This window comes from Gopherus evgoodei, chromosome 2 (genome assembly GCF_007399415.2).
Source record: "Gopherus evgoodei ecotype Sinaloan lineage chromosome 2, rGopEvg1_v1.p, whole genome shotgun sequence".
Taxonomy (NCBI): Eukaryota; Metazoa; Chordata; order Testudines; family Testudinidae; genus Gopherus; species Gopherus evgoodei.
Genome location: NC_044323.1, coordinates 84986649 through 85002458, shown reverse-complemented (window position 1 = coordinate 85002458; position 15810 = coordinate 84986649). Strand labels below are relative to the sequence as shown.

Sequence of the window (15810 nt, the reverse complement as noted above, 5' to 3'; positions counted from 1 at the left end):
TGATGGACTTCTTGTGGACACTGGGAGGAACTACACAATTTTTGGTCAGTGGACTAAAATGTATAGATGTAATTTATCTAGATTGTAAAATTGTTGGGGCAAGGGTGCCAAACTATTGGGCCTAACACAACAGGGCCATTACCTCACTTGAAGTCTCTAGGTGCTCGTGTCTAAACGGAGTTACTGTGTGATCATTTTGCTGAAGCAATGTTCTTTCTCATCCTATCCCCTCCTGTTTGTTACCCTCCCTCACTGGTCACATGATATCTAACTGTAAATTCCCTGTGACAGGACCATGTCTTTTTATTCGTTTCTGTGAGGAACCTAGTACACCTTTTGGCACTATAAAAATAACAAAACAAATAATAAATATTAAGAAGGGGTATTAGGGAGAGACCCTCAGAAGAATGGTGAATGCTTGGTGGATTAGGTCAGGGAGCTGGTCCCAGACATGGGAAAGCCATGTAGGAAAAAAAACACAAAGACAAAAATGGAAGAAGGGGAAAGAATGGATAATTATGTCAGAGACAAGGAAGCTTATAAGAATAAATAGAGTTCTTAACTGTCAAATATGTTTCTTCAGGAAACAAGAGAGCAGTAAGTAACACTTCAAAGCCTTTGAATTTCAAGGTGCTTTGTGAACATTCAGGAACCTTCCCAACACATGATGTGAGGTAAGGAAGAATAGTTACCCTCATTTTATAGCTATGAAAACTGAGACAGAGAGACTTATTTAATGGTACATAGATAGTCATTAGTGACATGGGAACAGAGGCCAAATTTTTTTGGCTCGAAGTCATATGCATTAATCACAAAGCCATTCTTTCCTCCCCTCATATAGTAAACATCTGGCCTTAATCTCAGAGGTCCTGAGCACGTACAGTTCCTGTGGACTTCAACAGGAGTTTGTAGGTGCTCAGCACTTCTGAAAGCTAGACCTTGAGTGTTTACCATCTTCACAACAAGCTAAAAAGTATTTTCCTGTATGATGTATGGATTGGGACACTTTAAGCTAGGTCTGGTTTAATCTAGAGTGTTTTACTACAATTCTATTGTATATACAAATAACTAAAATTGACACATCAGAACAGGGGCTGATGTGCCTGACTGAATAAGACGGGCTAGTGTGCAGCCAAGGTTTACACGGTGGAGGCTCCCTAACAATCCCTCCATGCCCAAAAAAACCCTGATCCATACTTCTCTCACCCACACCCAACAGCTTCCAAGTTCATACCCAGGCTCTTTCCCAGCAATCACGGTACTTCCCTCTCCCTCAGCTCCTCCATTACCCTGTCTCCTCTAAGCCTTTGCACTGCTTCTGAGGGGTGCAAGAAATATATTTCTGTATTGTAGTTTAAATGAATTATTACTCAAAGTTCTGTATTAATATGCCTAGTATGGAATCTATTTGTCAACAAATATTTCCTGAATCTTTTCTGATGTCTGTATTGTTACAGGCATAGTTGCTGACAGGTGTTTTGAAATAAATCACCAAAATAACTGAAACTGGCATAATTATTTTGACAGATGAAATATACAGTATTTTAAAATATTGTGCACAGGATTTTTAATTTTTTGGCACAGAATTTTTAATGTTTTGGTGCAGAATTCCCCCAGGAGAAGATCCAGGGTCGTCTTATCCCTATTTTACAGATGCAGAAACTGAAGCACAGTAACATCAACATGATAATCAAACTTAAGAAAATGGAGCAGTGCAAAATTCTGTTCTCCTGGACAGAAACATAGCCGCATTTATTTTTGCATGTAGCACATATCAGTAGATACGATACTATGACCAGTGTTGCATTATAACAACATAGGAAAGAAACAGTGACTTGGTCAAAGTCACACAGCAATTCCATAGCAAAGCCAGGAACAGAATCTAGGTGACCTGGTTTCTAGTTTTGAGAGTTAACCACAAGATCATCTTTCCAATTTGTGAACAACTCTGCCTTCAGCTGGTTTCTCACCTCTTTAACCTTGCTCTACTCGACTGCTTCCTTTAATTTGTATTTGCAAAATTCTCCTGAGTAAAGTACATTAGCTCATTTACTGTCCGTGTCCAGTGTTGACAAAGTTATGTTTTTCCACAGAATACTGTTCCCAGGTTCTTAAACTTTAGGGAATTATTAGCTTTGGTGACTGTTATTAGTTATTTTAGATAGCATTGGGCTACATGCACTTTATCATTAAAAAGTGCATGTAGCCCAATGCTATCTAAAATAACTAATAACAGTTTCCAATTATTTTTTTCTAAAGGGCAGAAAATTTTACTATAAATGAAAAAACTTCAAACAAAAGCAATTATTTCTGGCATTCTTTTTTGTACAAATGAAAGTGTTTAAAACTAATTTTAAAGTACTTTTGGAATTTAAAAAAATCTAGTTTAAAAAAAAAAGGAATAAGATAGCTTCCTTCACTCAAATGTCTTCTTTTTGTCTTTTACCACCCAGTCCCTGAAATAGGTTGCAGGCCTGAAAGCCAAGAAAACTATTTTCATCCCTACAAAGTACATGGCAGGATTATTGAACAGGTCCCTTTATACAACTTTCAGTAGAATTAAATGAGGAAGTGGGGTGGGTGGAGTGGGGGAGACAAGAAGGGTCCCCATTCTTCTCTCTCTAAGCACTGCCAGCATTTTAAGGTGCAAGACAACAAAAATATTCTCTATTTCTGTGCCACAATAGGCTGACGGGCCGATCTCAACTGCTCATTGAAGTCAATGGTGCTATGAAAATTTACACCAGTTGAGGAATTTCCCTGAGTACCATGATTATGAAGAATGCTAAACTATTCATAATTAACAGCAGTCTGCTGTAGCACATCAGAATGCAATAGCTCTGTAGGACTGAATACCAGCAGCTCCCATTAAAATTATTAGGAACTGCTGGATCCTCAGCACTTTTGAAAAATTGGGCCACCTGTTTAGATTTTAAATAATATAGGCACCAAACCTTGGTCTCACTATGTAAAATATTAAGACAAATACAAAGAACCGCCAAAACAACAAAAGCGTGTCTTGAAGCCTATGGAATACATGTAATTCTTATTATTTTATGAGGGAAAATAGGACACTAGGGTCATATGGCAAATAATGATAGAAAAGTACAATTAAGATGTATTCCTTAAGGATTAGTGAAAAGAAAAAAAATGCAAGTCCCAATGAAGTAAATGGTCACTCTTAAAACCGTTACTCTGCTTTATACTTGAGAGGGGCGCTCTCTTGGTGGGGACTCCCACTGTGTTAGACACTGTATAAAGACATAGTAAGAGACAGCCCCTACCTCAAAGAGCTAAAAAGAAAGGGGAAAGAGAGATCCAAGCTCACCCAGCTAGTCAGTGGTAGAGCCAAGAACAGAACAGAGGTCTCCTGCATAGGGCTAGGTGGAGTGGAAAGGGTCTCATTCTCTTCAAGAAGACAATGAAAATTAGGCAAGGAGATGACAGCTCTGGTAGGGATGAAAGGCAGCTGGGAAGAGGGGCTGGGAATGAGTATATTTGCCCTGAGAACTTCAGTACAGAACACTGAGAATGATTATAGGGTTTTCACTATAAATAATAGCTATTTTATAGTATACTGTATGTGAGCCCCCATCACCCTTGATCATCAGAGATTCCAGGAAGACAGAATAATCTGTGGGATGTTCATTTTCCAACTTTCAGAAACCTAAAAATAAACACAAAGAAGAGGTTGGAATGAAAACCTAAAGAACATACTGTACCATGCTGGGCTTCACATAGAGCTTTCAGATTTAAAGTTTAAATTAAAAAAGTACCGGTAGTTGCAAAAGACCATTATGTCTTCACAAAGCATTCCATCTTTTTCTTCCTTTCATTCACTGGCAGCTCACGTACTGGTTTTATTGAGTCATTAATCTGACAGGCAAGTATGTCACAAGAGTGTCATTTTGTTGCAACTAGCTATTAGCAGTTATTCCAAGCTGACAAATGAGAATTACAGGTAAACTCAACACCACTTCACTGCCTAAATATAACAATTTATACTACCTTATCGCCAGAAGGTGCTAAATATTTTAGAATTCATTTTAGAAAGGTTTGTGCAGCTTTTCCTTTGAGCCCACCAAACACCACTCCAAATCTTCACCGATTTTCCAAAGTTAAACTGATAGTAACCTGAAAAGCCATCGTCTTGATCTCTCTCACAACCAAAGTTCTCTATTTATCCACATAACAGGTAAAAATAAGGCAATGACAGTGCAAGCTCCTCCAGGCTGACCTACTCATAGACTCATAGACTCTAGGACTGGAAGGGACCTCGAGAGGTCATCGAGTCCAGTCCCCTGCCCTCATGGCAGGACCAAATACTGTCTAGACCATCCCCGATAGACATTTATCTAACCTACTCTTAAATATCTCCAGCGATGGAGATTCCACAACTTCCCTAGGCAATCTATTCCAGTGTTTGACTACCCTGACAGTTAGGAACTTTTCCTAATGTCCAGCCTAAATCTCCCTTGCTGCAGTTTAAGCCCATTGCTTCTTGTTCTATCATTGGAGGCTAAGGTGAACAAGTTTTCTCCCTCCTCCTGATGACACCCTTTTAGATAGCTGAAAACTGCTATCATGTCCCCTCTCAGTCTTCTCTTTTCCAAACTAAACAAACCCAATTCCTTCAGCCTTCCTTCATAGGTCATGTTCTCAAGACCTTTAATCATTCTTGTTGCTCTTCTCTGGACCCTCCAATTTCTCCACATCTTTCTTGAAATGCGGTGCCCAGAACTGGACACAATACTCCAGTTGAGGCCTAACCAGCACAGAGTAAAGCGGAAGAATGACTTCTCGTGTCTTGTTTACAACACACCTGTTAATGCATCCCAGAATCATGTTTGCTTTTTTTGCAACAGTATCACACTGTTCACTCATATTAAGCTTGTGGTCCACTATGACCCCTAGATCTCTTTCTGCCATACTCCTTCCTAGACAGTCTATTCCCATTCTGTATGTGTGAAACTGATTGTTCCTTCCTAAGTGGAGCACTTTGCATTTGTCTTTATTGAACTTCATCCTGTTTACCTCAGACCATTTCTCCAATTTGTCTAGATCGTTTTGAATTTTGACACTGTCTTCCAGAGCAGTTGCAATCCCTCCCAGTTTGGTATCGTCCGCAAACTTAATAAGCGTACTTTCTATGCCAACATCTAAATCATTGATGAAGATATTGAACAGCACCGGTCCCAAAACAGACCCCTGCGGAACCCCACTTGTTATACCTTTCCAGCAGGATTGGGAGCCATTAACAACTACTCTCTGAGTACGGTTATCCAGCCAGTTATGCACCCACCTTATAGTAGCCCCATCTAAATTGTACTTTCCTAGCTTATCTATAAGAATATCATGCGAGACCGTATCAAATGCCTTACTAAAGTCTAGGTATATCACATCCACCACTTCTTCCTTATCCACAAGGCTCGTCATCTTATCAAAGAACGCTATCAGATTAGTTTGACATGATTTGTTCTTTACAAATCCATGCTGGCTATTCCCTATCACTTTACCACCTTCCAAGTGTTTGCAGATGATTTCTTTGATTACCTGCTCCATTATCTTCCCTGGCACAGAAGTTAAACTAACTGGTCTGTAGTTTCCCGGGTTGTTTTTATTTCCCTTTTTATAGATGGGCACTATATTTGCCCCCTTCCAGTCTTCTGGAATCTCCCCCGTCTCCCATGATTTCCCAAAGATAATAGCTAGAGGCTCAGATACCTCTTCCATTAACTCCTTGAGTATTCTAGGATGCATTCCATCAGGCCCTGGTGACTTGCAGGCATCTAACTTTTCTAAGTGATTTTTTACTTGCTCTTTCCTTATTTTCTCTTCTAAACCTACCCTCTTCCTGTAAGCATTCACTATACTAGACATTCCTTCAGACTTCTCAGTGAAGACCGAAACAAAGAAGTCATTAAGCATCTCTGCCATTTCCAAGTCTCCCGTTACTGTTACCCCCTCCTCATTGAGCAGTGGGCCTACCCTGTCCTTAGTCTTCCTCTTGCTTCTAATGTATTGATAAAAAGTCTTCTTGTTTCCCTTTATTCCCATAGCTAGTTTGAGTTCATTTTGTGCCTTTGCTTTTCTAATCTTGCCTCTGCATTCCTGTGTTATTTGCCTATATTCATCCTTCGTGATCTGACCTAGTTTCCATTTTTTATATGACGCCTTTTTATTTTGTAGGTCACGCAAGATCTCAAGGGTAAGCCAAGGTGGTCTTTTGCCACATTTTCTATCTTTCCTAACCATCGGAATAACTTGCTTTTGGGCCCTTAATAGCGTCCCTTTGAAAAACTGCCAACTTTCCTCAGTTGTTTTTCCCCTCAGTCTTAATTCCCATGGGACCTTGCCTATCAGCTCTCTGAGCTTACCAAAATCCGCCTTCCTGAAATCCATTGTCTCTATTCTGCTGTACTCCCTTCTACCTTTCCTTAGAATTGCAAATTCTATGATTTCATGATCACTTTCACCCAAGCTTCCTTCTACTTTTAAATTCTCAACAAGTTCCTCCCTATTGGTTAAAATCAAGTCTAGAACAGCTTCCCCCCTAGTAGCTTTTTCAACTTTCTGAAATAAAAAGTTGTCTGCAATGCAGTCCAGGAACTTATTGGATAGTCTGTGCCCCGCGGTGTTATTTTCCCAACATATATCTGGATAGTTGAAGTCCCCCATCACCACCAAATCTTGGGCTTTGGATGATTTTGTTAGTTGTTTGAAAAAAGCCTCATCCACCTCTTCCGCCTGATTAGGTGGCCTGTAGTAGACTCCCAGCACGACATCACCTGTGTTTTTTACCCCTTTTTGCCTAACCCAGAGACTCTCCACCCTTCCGTCTCCTATGTCCATCTCCACCTCAGTCCAAGTGTGTACATTTTTAATATATAAGGCAACACCTCCTCCCTTTTTCCCCTGTCTATCCTTCCTGAGCAAACTATACCCATCCACACCAACATTCCAGTCTTGTGTATTATCCCACCAAGTTTCAGTAATGTCAATAATGTCATAGTTGTATTTATTTATTAGCACTTCCAGTTCTTCCTGCTTATTACCCATACTTCTTGCATTTGTATAAAGGCATCTAAGATACTGGTTTGATCTTGCCTCCCAGCTTTGCCTTGACCCTCCTTCCTCTCTGCCATTATAGCCCGTGCTCCCTCCTGTTTCCAACCCATCTCCCAGGTCTTGTTCCCCACTTACCTGTGGGCTTTGCACACCTGTCCCCGTCGAACCTAGTTTAAAGCCCTCCTTACTAGGTTAGCCAGTCTGTGCGCAAATAAGGCCTTTCCCCGCTTCGAAAGGTGAACGCCATCTGTTCCTAGCAGTCCTTCCTCAAATAGCGTCCCGTGGTTGAGGAAGCCAAAGCCCTCCTGGCGACACCATCTTCGCAGCCAGGCATTCACCTCCACGATGCATCTGTTTCTGCCCGGACCCCTACCTTCAACAGGAAGAATCGAAGAGAATACCACCTGCGCTCCAAACTCCTTAACCCGTACTCCCAGAGCCCTGTAGTCACTCTTGATCTGCTCAGCGTCACACCTCGCAGTATCATTTGTGCCCACATGGATGAGTAGCATGGGATAGTAGTCAGAAGGCTGGATAATTCTCGACAAAGCCTCTGTAACATCTCGGATACGGGCCCCTGGCAGGCAGCATACCTCCCAGGATGAACGGTCAGGGCGACAGATGGGTGTCTCCGTCCCCCTCAGCAGAGAGTCTCCAACCACCACTACCCTACGTTTCTTATCAGTGGTGGCAGCAGACCTCCCAGCCTTAGGGGTACGAGGCTTCACCCCCTTCACTGTTGGGGGTGATTTCTTCTCTCCTGTATCAAGAAGAGCATAACAGTTATCTTTTACCACAACAGGAGGGTTCGCAGCAGCGGTGGAGAACTGCCTGCTGCTAGAAGTAACCAGCTGGCTGTGTCCACCCTGAGCCTCCTCCTCCACTGGTGTGTCAGATACACCCTGAGGCATCTCCTCCTCCACTGGTGTGTCGGTAGTCCTGTCAACTGGGACAGCACCATCAGCTGTCTCCACATGAATACTGTCCAGGAATTGCTCATGGACATAGATGTTCCTCAGCCTGGCCACCTCCTCCTGTAGCTCTCCCACCTGCTGCCTGAGAGATTCCACCAGCAGGCACCTTTCACATTGGATGCCACCCCCAGCCTGGATATCAGTAAGTGGAAATTGCAAATTACAGTCTTTGCAAGCCCACACCAGAATCTGGGTAAAAGCATCCATGCTTTGGTGCTCTGTCTGGCTACAGGCGCAGGTGGAGGAGACAGAAGCAGTGCTGGCACAGGTGTTGCGGGTCCTCCTCACCATTGTAAGCTTCCCTCTGTCAAACTCTCGCAAATTCCCGTCTACAGTTCCCTGTCCGCTCCTCTCTGCTGTAAACAGAAAGATTTTTGATGTGGCTCAGGTTATGGGTTCAGGGGACCAATGGGTCACAGATGAGACCGACAAGGGACCCCCCCCTTCCAAACTCCCTTGCAAAACTCCCTGTTAGCAGCTCCTGGTCGCTAAGCTCCCTGGTCGCTTGTGCGCAGCTTTATAAAGCCCTGGCCTGAGTGAATGCCCCGCCCACTGGTTAAGGTTCAGCCAATTACCAGAGGCTTCTAGCTTTCAAACCTTCCTAGTAGCTCCACCTCCAACTGCCAGCTACAGCACACGGTCCTTCAAACAAACAAACCAAACAGACTGACAAACACAAGCTCAGCACACAGCAAGTAACTCCCAAACACACACACAAACCCAAACACTGCAGACAGTCACTTACCCCACAGATGCTGTCTGTGCTCCTCCTTCACCTGGAGAACTCCCTTGCAAAACTCCCTGTTAGCAGCTCCTGTTCGCATGATGTGCCCAGTCCTAAAAAGAGCCAATTTTGTGAGTGAAAGGGTCTCTGTGGGCTTTGAGTCCTTTGAGTCCTCCTGAAATTACCACCAATGATATCATGATCAGTTGTGAACATCTATTTACTAAGGACTGGACTGTGACCACCCACTCAGACAGCAGCATTGCTATCAGACGGTAATAACTTTTGCTCGCTACAGGGCTAAATTTGAAATAGTGATTTAGAGATTAAAGGATCCATATAATATTGCTTGATGAAGTGTTCCGGTATGTGCGCGTGTGGTAGAAAGAGAGAAGGATGTGTCACCAAATCAGTGCCATTTTTATTTAAAATGAAATCAGTCATTCGGGCTGTTTCTTTTCTGCTCTGGCTGCCAATATCTAATCTAAGTATTTCCCAAAGGAGCACTAAGCAGAAAATAAATATGTAAAAATATTTTATTTCCAAAAATAGGACCTAGACTTTTTACTCTGCCCTCACATCATGTTGGTTGTTGTTATCTAGGAGGCTAAACCATTTTTATTGCTCCATGATTGTAAGACTTGACTATACAGAAGGTCTTACATTGTGTCCTAAAAGTAGTAAGGGTTGGGATCATCTGGATATTCGTTGGCAGGCAATACTGCAGCTCATCGTCCCTCTCAGAGAACACCCTGCCTCCAGCACTTGAATTTCATCTCCGACACCCTCAGCCACAGTATCCTTTGTGATCAGAGTTTATCCCCTGTGTCACAGAATCAGTGCTGATCTCTGAGACAGATCAGACCTAGACCCGTCAGGGATGTAAAGATTAGGACAACACCTTGAATAGATTATTGAACTGGCAGTTAAGAGGGCAGAATGTGTGAAGTAGAAGACCCTCTTGAGGCAGGATTTTACAAAATTGGTCAGCAATGGACTGAGGTGTTCCCTGCTGGCTTTCACTATCAAGAAGGACATGACTCTTTTTGACCATGATAGCACAGTTTGTCAGGAAATTCACATCACTCTGGTGCTCTGCTCCCACACCCCACCACCAGGGAATTCAGTCTTCTTTTATTTTATTTTTTAATCCATGGTGAAGGGATCATGGTTGTTGACACTTCTTTCTGGTTGAATTTCCCAACTTTGGAGTGGTCTGTGGGAGAAACGGGACAGTCAATGTGGTGCTCCTCATCTGACAGATCAAAGAGTGTCCTGTCAAAAGTTTTAACAGGATCAGACATCACAATTTCTGAGGTCAGGGTCAAGTCAGCAGATGGTACATGCTGCATCCTCTGACTAGCAAATGAGGATGCCTCCATTCAGATATCCTCACTCTGTCCCCATCTTGGATGAAGCTATCCTGGATGTCAAGAAATGTATTTCTCAATATAAGAGCGAACAGGGGGTTGGACGAGATGACCTCCTGAAGTCCCTTCCAACCCTGATATTCCATGATTCTATGACAGCATAATAGGAACAACTGGCAAATATGTAGTACTCCATCTGATAACCTGCCTTTCAACATCATCAAAACTATTCATGGCATCCTACACACAGAAGTCCTCCTTTTGCAACAGGCTCATGCCTGTTCATATTAGGGTATGTCTACACTGCAATTAAAAACCCATGGCTGGCCCATGCCAGCTGACTCATGTTCGCGGGACTCAGGCAAAGGGGCTGTTTAATTATGGAGTAGACAATTGGGCTTGGGCTGGGGCCCAGGCTCTAGGATCCTGCAAGATGGGAGGGTCCCAGAGCTAGGACTGCAGCCCAAGCCTGAACATCTACACTGCAATTAAACAGCCCCTTAGTTCGAGCCCTGCAAGCCCCTGTCAGATGGCACGGGCCAGCTGCGGCTTTTTAATTGCAGTGTAGACATACCCTTAGAGTCTCAGACCTACCCATTGCTAAACCCTAGCCTCCTCCAGTAAAAACTGCAAGATTAAATGGGCGTTATTTGGCTACAGATAATCTTGTTTCAGGGTTAAACCCATTTCCACAGGCTTCCTTCTACAATCATTGATATTACAGTATTGTATCTTGTATAATACATACAACTTAAAAGATTAGATTTCTTTAAATATATAATAAAACAAAGGTGAAGTATCATTATACTGCAATATAACATTAAAATAATCATTATTATGCTAATCAAACATTCGTAACTATTCTCAGACAAAAAGCTACGTTAAGACAGAATGAAGCTTGAGGGTAGTTTGAAGGTAAAAAGATCACCACAGGAAGTTTTCAATTATCCCAAAAGCAAGCATTACTAATCCAGTGAATTCAAAGGTAAGGTTAAACGATCAAAGATTCCAAACATGTTAAGGTATGGAAATACAAAGTTAAGGTCCTCACTCAATTCTGATTCTCCCCATAGTGATACTATGAAGGGAAAATGTTGTGAAAAAAATCTATACTATCTTTAAAGTTGTGTCTTATTTGAGGCCACAAACACTAAAATGTCTTAATCATAATTGTATGATTATTGAATGGCATCAAAACTTACTAGCATTCCTCTTGGGCCATTAATTCCACCAGGTTGATCATTTGATACTTTTATGGTATACACTAAAACACGACGACAATAAGTTAATATTTAACAAGTAAAACAGGAATACAAAATACATATGTGCAATTTAGCTGAGTTAATACAGCAGAAGCAACCTTAACTTTTCAATTTATTGACTTGGGCGTGCTTGATTTCTCAAGCTTAACATTGCAGTATTTTTATATTTAGTTATCTTGTTTCTTTAAAGGAAAAATAAAAAAAGAAATGTGGAGCTATTTGGCATGGGGAGATTACAAGCTGCACTTGATTCACTTCAACATTCCTTGAATAGGTCAAGAATTGTAGTTGGCACCACTGCCACTAAAAAGCCTGCATATCATATGCATGTCTCAGCTAAGTTCTCAGTTTAAGGGCACCACTAAAGCTGAAGGGCTGATTGGCAGAACCAACATTTTAAAAGCTCCATGAAAAACCTTAAATAAAAATTCTAATGCCTATGTGCCAATCTGGCACCTCTAAACTGTAACTGTAAAACCACCGAACCATTTTTTGTCTTCAAATTTGGCTTGATTTTTTTACTTTAATTGGGATATACAAGACAACCACAGAGCAAACCTTCTACTTGAAACTATTTTGTTATTTATGTAAGTGAATTAATTGTAACATATAGGAAAAGTATATTTTTCACATTTGGGTAACTAAGGAACAATTAAAGCAATTTTCCTTTGCAACCCAAAAAAGAATTTGTTTGAGAGAGTTCTGAGCAATGGAAGAAAGTGGAATGTACATATGGAATCTGGATTTCACCCTCTATATAATAATTGTATGGGTGTTTTTTTTCTCCTAATGATGATTGGAGGAACAGTTTTTCTGTATTCATGGTATTGTAAGAGGTTTTCAGAAATAGCTGACATCCAGGTCAGATGTTTACCAGAACACATAATTATTATGGCTCATCAGTATTCTGACTCATTAGTTCCTTCCATGTATATTTAAGTGTTGCATAGACCTCTGCAAAGAGAAAAAAAATTGTGTCTACTTGTGAAATAACAGTGGGTACAAATCACAGACCAGACTGGACTAAGCAATAGACTAAAGGATATGCTAAAAAGATGTAGAATTCCATATACATCTGGGCTCAAATCAGAACTGAAATCCACTCAAATTCAAATCCCACAGGGCATGGCTATGCTGCAACAAAACACCTGTGGCTGGCCTCAGTTAGCTGACTCAGGCTCATGGGGCTCAGGCTGAAGGCAGGGCTGGCTTTAGGCTGATTCCCGGGAATTGGGCCCCACCCCTAAGAGGGCCCCATGCCTGCACCTAAGAGGGCCCTGCGTCTTAGGCGCCTTTTTAATTTAAAAATTTTTTTTTACTCACCTGGCACCCCCGGGGGTGGGGTCTGGGTCTTCGGCAGCATTTCGGCGGCAGGTGTGTGAGTGTGTGTGTGTGTGTGTGTGTTCGCTCCGGGTCTTCAGCTGCATTTTGGTGGCGGGGGGTCCTTCGGTGTTGCAGAAGACCCAGAGCAGACCCCTCACCGCTGAAGTGCCGCTGAAGTCCCGGGCTGCTGCCAGGTATTCAAATCGGGCCCTGCAGTTCATAAAGCCGGCCCTGGCTGAGGGACTATAAAATTGCAGAGTAGAGCTTCAGGCTTGGGCTGGATGCTGGCCTCTGGGACCCGCTGCCCCTCACGAGGTCTCAGAACCTGGGCTCCACTACAAACCCAGATGTTTACGCTGCAATTTTATAGCCCCGCAGCCCAGCCCTGCAAGCTGGAGTCAGCTGACCCAGGCCAGCCCCGGGGTTTTTACTGCAGTGCACACATATGCAGAGTGATCCCCCTCTTCCATTCTATTCGGTGTTCAGAGTATAGTATCGTCTTAACCCTGGTGACTCCTAAGCAGCAATAGTTCTAGGACTGGAAATGGTAAATGAAAAACATGTGCAGCTTTTGTTAACAGCTCTGCTACATGCATCACCAATAACTGTTTCTATAGCGGTTGGCACTTTACAGACATGTAGAAAGACATATACCCATCCCAAAGAATTTACAGAAAAGGGCTTGATTTTGCAACTCTCACTCACACAAGTAGGCCTATTGACTCCAAACAGTCAAGTAAGGTTTTATAAGCCTGCTGGATCCTTAAACCCAATGGTATGAGGTGCTGAGCCCTCTCATTTGAAGGGCTCAGTGGGAGTTGAGTGCAGTCAACACCTCACAGGAAATGCTCATCACCTTGCAGGACTGGGCTGTAGGCATAAAGCATACAGACAGAGAATGTGGGGTTGGAAGAATCAAATAGGCTTTAGTTATTTCCCTATTTACATGAGAGAGGATTTCTTCATTCTCAGAGAAATTGTATCTGGATGTTTTCAATTTAAATCAAAACAAATTCACAATTCTAAATTTTATAATATACAGTACCAAGTTAAACTCTTAAGTGCAGTGTGACTTAAAACCTTGTTTGAAGCAGGAATGAATTAATCTACCAGAAGAGTATTTCATTTTTTTAACTTAATGAAGGAACATGGTTTAGCTGTAAATCCAAGAGTTTGGATCTTTTCGTAAGGGATTCAAAAGGTCAAACACACTGGAGTCTTACTTTGTGTATAATGGTAAAAATTACTTACTTCATAGCTTTTTTATTAAGTCTTATTTCTATCAACAGTAACTAATAAATGCTATTCTAAGGATTAACAAGTCAATGTACTATATTAGATTTCCATCAGCTATATACTTGCAATAGCAAACCACACAGGAACTTTATATGGCATCTGAAAAAAATTAAAAAGCAGTTCGTTCTTTAAACACACAATCCTATATATGATTCAAAGTATCCTATTTTGGACATGATAGCAAAATTCCAAGGATCCGTCAGCCAAAGAGAAATTTTCAGTCAACCCCAGAAATAGCACACTGAGTAGTGATGCTTTGGGTTGCAGTAGTGGATAATTGCTAGAACAGAGGATTAAAAGTCAGAAAATGCAGGCTCCAAAGTTCAGAACTGGATGCCTGAGATCAGGCATTGAATCCTTACTTAGGCACACACAGTCTGTCTACACTGGAGATGTAAGGTGTAATTTCCAACTGGAGCAGACATACCCGTGCTAATCAGAGTGGTGCAAGTGGTGCTAACTACCTGAATATGTATCTAGGGTCTTGAATGAGACTGTATTCTGGGCAGTGCCCACCCTGCCACTTGCACCACCATACCTACACTTCTGTTTTTAGTGCTCTAGCTTGATCAGAGCAAGCACAGATATGTCTCCTTGAACTGGAAATTATACCTTCCAGCTCCAGTGTAGTCATATCCAAAGGGACATGGATTGATTTTCAGAGATCATGAGTGACCAAAATTCCCACTGAATTTACTGTGGAGCAAATTTTCACTCTCTAATTCTGAGTGCCTTGGATTTTGGGTACTAAACTTTAGACACCTAGAACCAGCCTTTTAAAGCTATTTAGATGTTTCGCTGCTCAGCACTGCAAAGCCTAAGTGATTTAGGCAGTTAAACCTCATTTTCTGAAATGACTTAGGCATGTAAGTCTACGTTCCATTGACTTTCAGTGAGACTTTGCATATAAAATAATGCAAACAAATTGTTGTGGTTGAAAGGATCAAACAGCTAGAATGCACTTAGGCACAGATGCTGCAAGAACTTATTACCATGAGTAATTCCATTTATTTCAATAGTAAAAGTTAAGCATGTGCCTAAGTCTTGGCAGGGCTACATCCTTATGCAGTAGGAGGGAAAATCTAAAGATTTCCTTCCTACTCTCACATGCATGTGTGAATGAATGTGCACACGCACACACATGAACGCTTTTTATGTAAAATGAGCCCACCATGTGCAGTGTTGTTTTTCCAGGAGGAAAAAATGCATGGGGGGGGGGAAGGGATTGCAGGGGGGAAGGGGGACTTTCTGATGAGGTTTTCCAAGTTTTCATTTTTTTAAACTTCTGTATCACTGAAATATTTAAATGAACATAACTTGTATTTTGTTTATGGTGCCAGCAATTAAATTCTGGTATCAACTTGTGAATGACATCTTTAACTATTCTAGAAAGTTAAAAAGGAAGTAATGAGACCATCAGTTTTTTGATGTAGTATATTTTAATAGCTCATTAATATTGTTTTAAGTTTGTAAGCCTTCAAATCAATTTTTAAGAATAATATTTTGAACAGGTAAAACATATGCATATAGGCATATGATATGAAGAGTTATCAGGTCTCCCCTCAGTCTTCTTTTCTCAAGAATAAATATAAACAGTTTTCTTTTTTAACCTATCCTCATAGGTCAGGTTTTCTAAACCTTTTATTATTTTTGTTGCTGTCCTCTGGACATTCTCTAATTTATCCACATCTTAAAGTGTTGTGCCTAAAACTGGACACAATACACTAGCTGAGGCCTCACCAGTTCCAAGTAGAGTGGTACAATTGCATAGTCCCTGCATCCCTGGCACGGAG

General features: G+C 41.6%; 1 protein-coding gene across 1 annotated transcript in view; it reads left to right on the top strand.

The window, feature by feature from the left end:
- The window catches only part of SUSD5 (sushi domain containing 5), a 77019-nt gene that overhangs the window by 15869 nt on the left and 45340 nt on the right, over positions 1-15810 (top strand). The gene's annotated exons all lie outside the window — the stretch shown is intronic.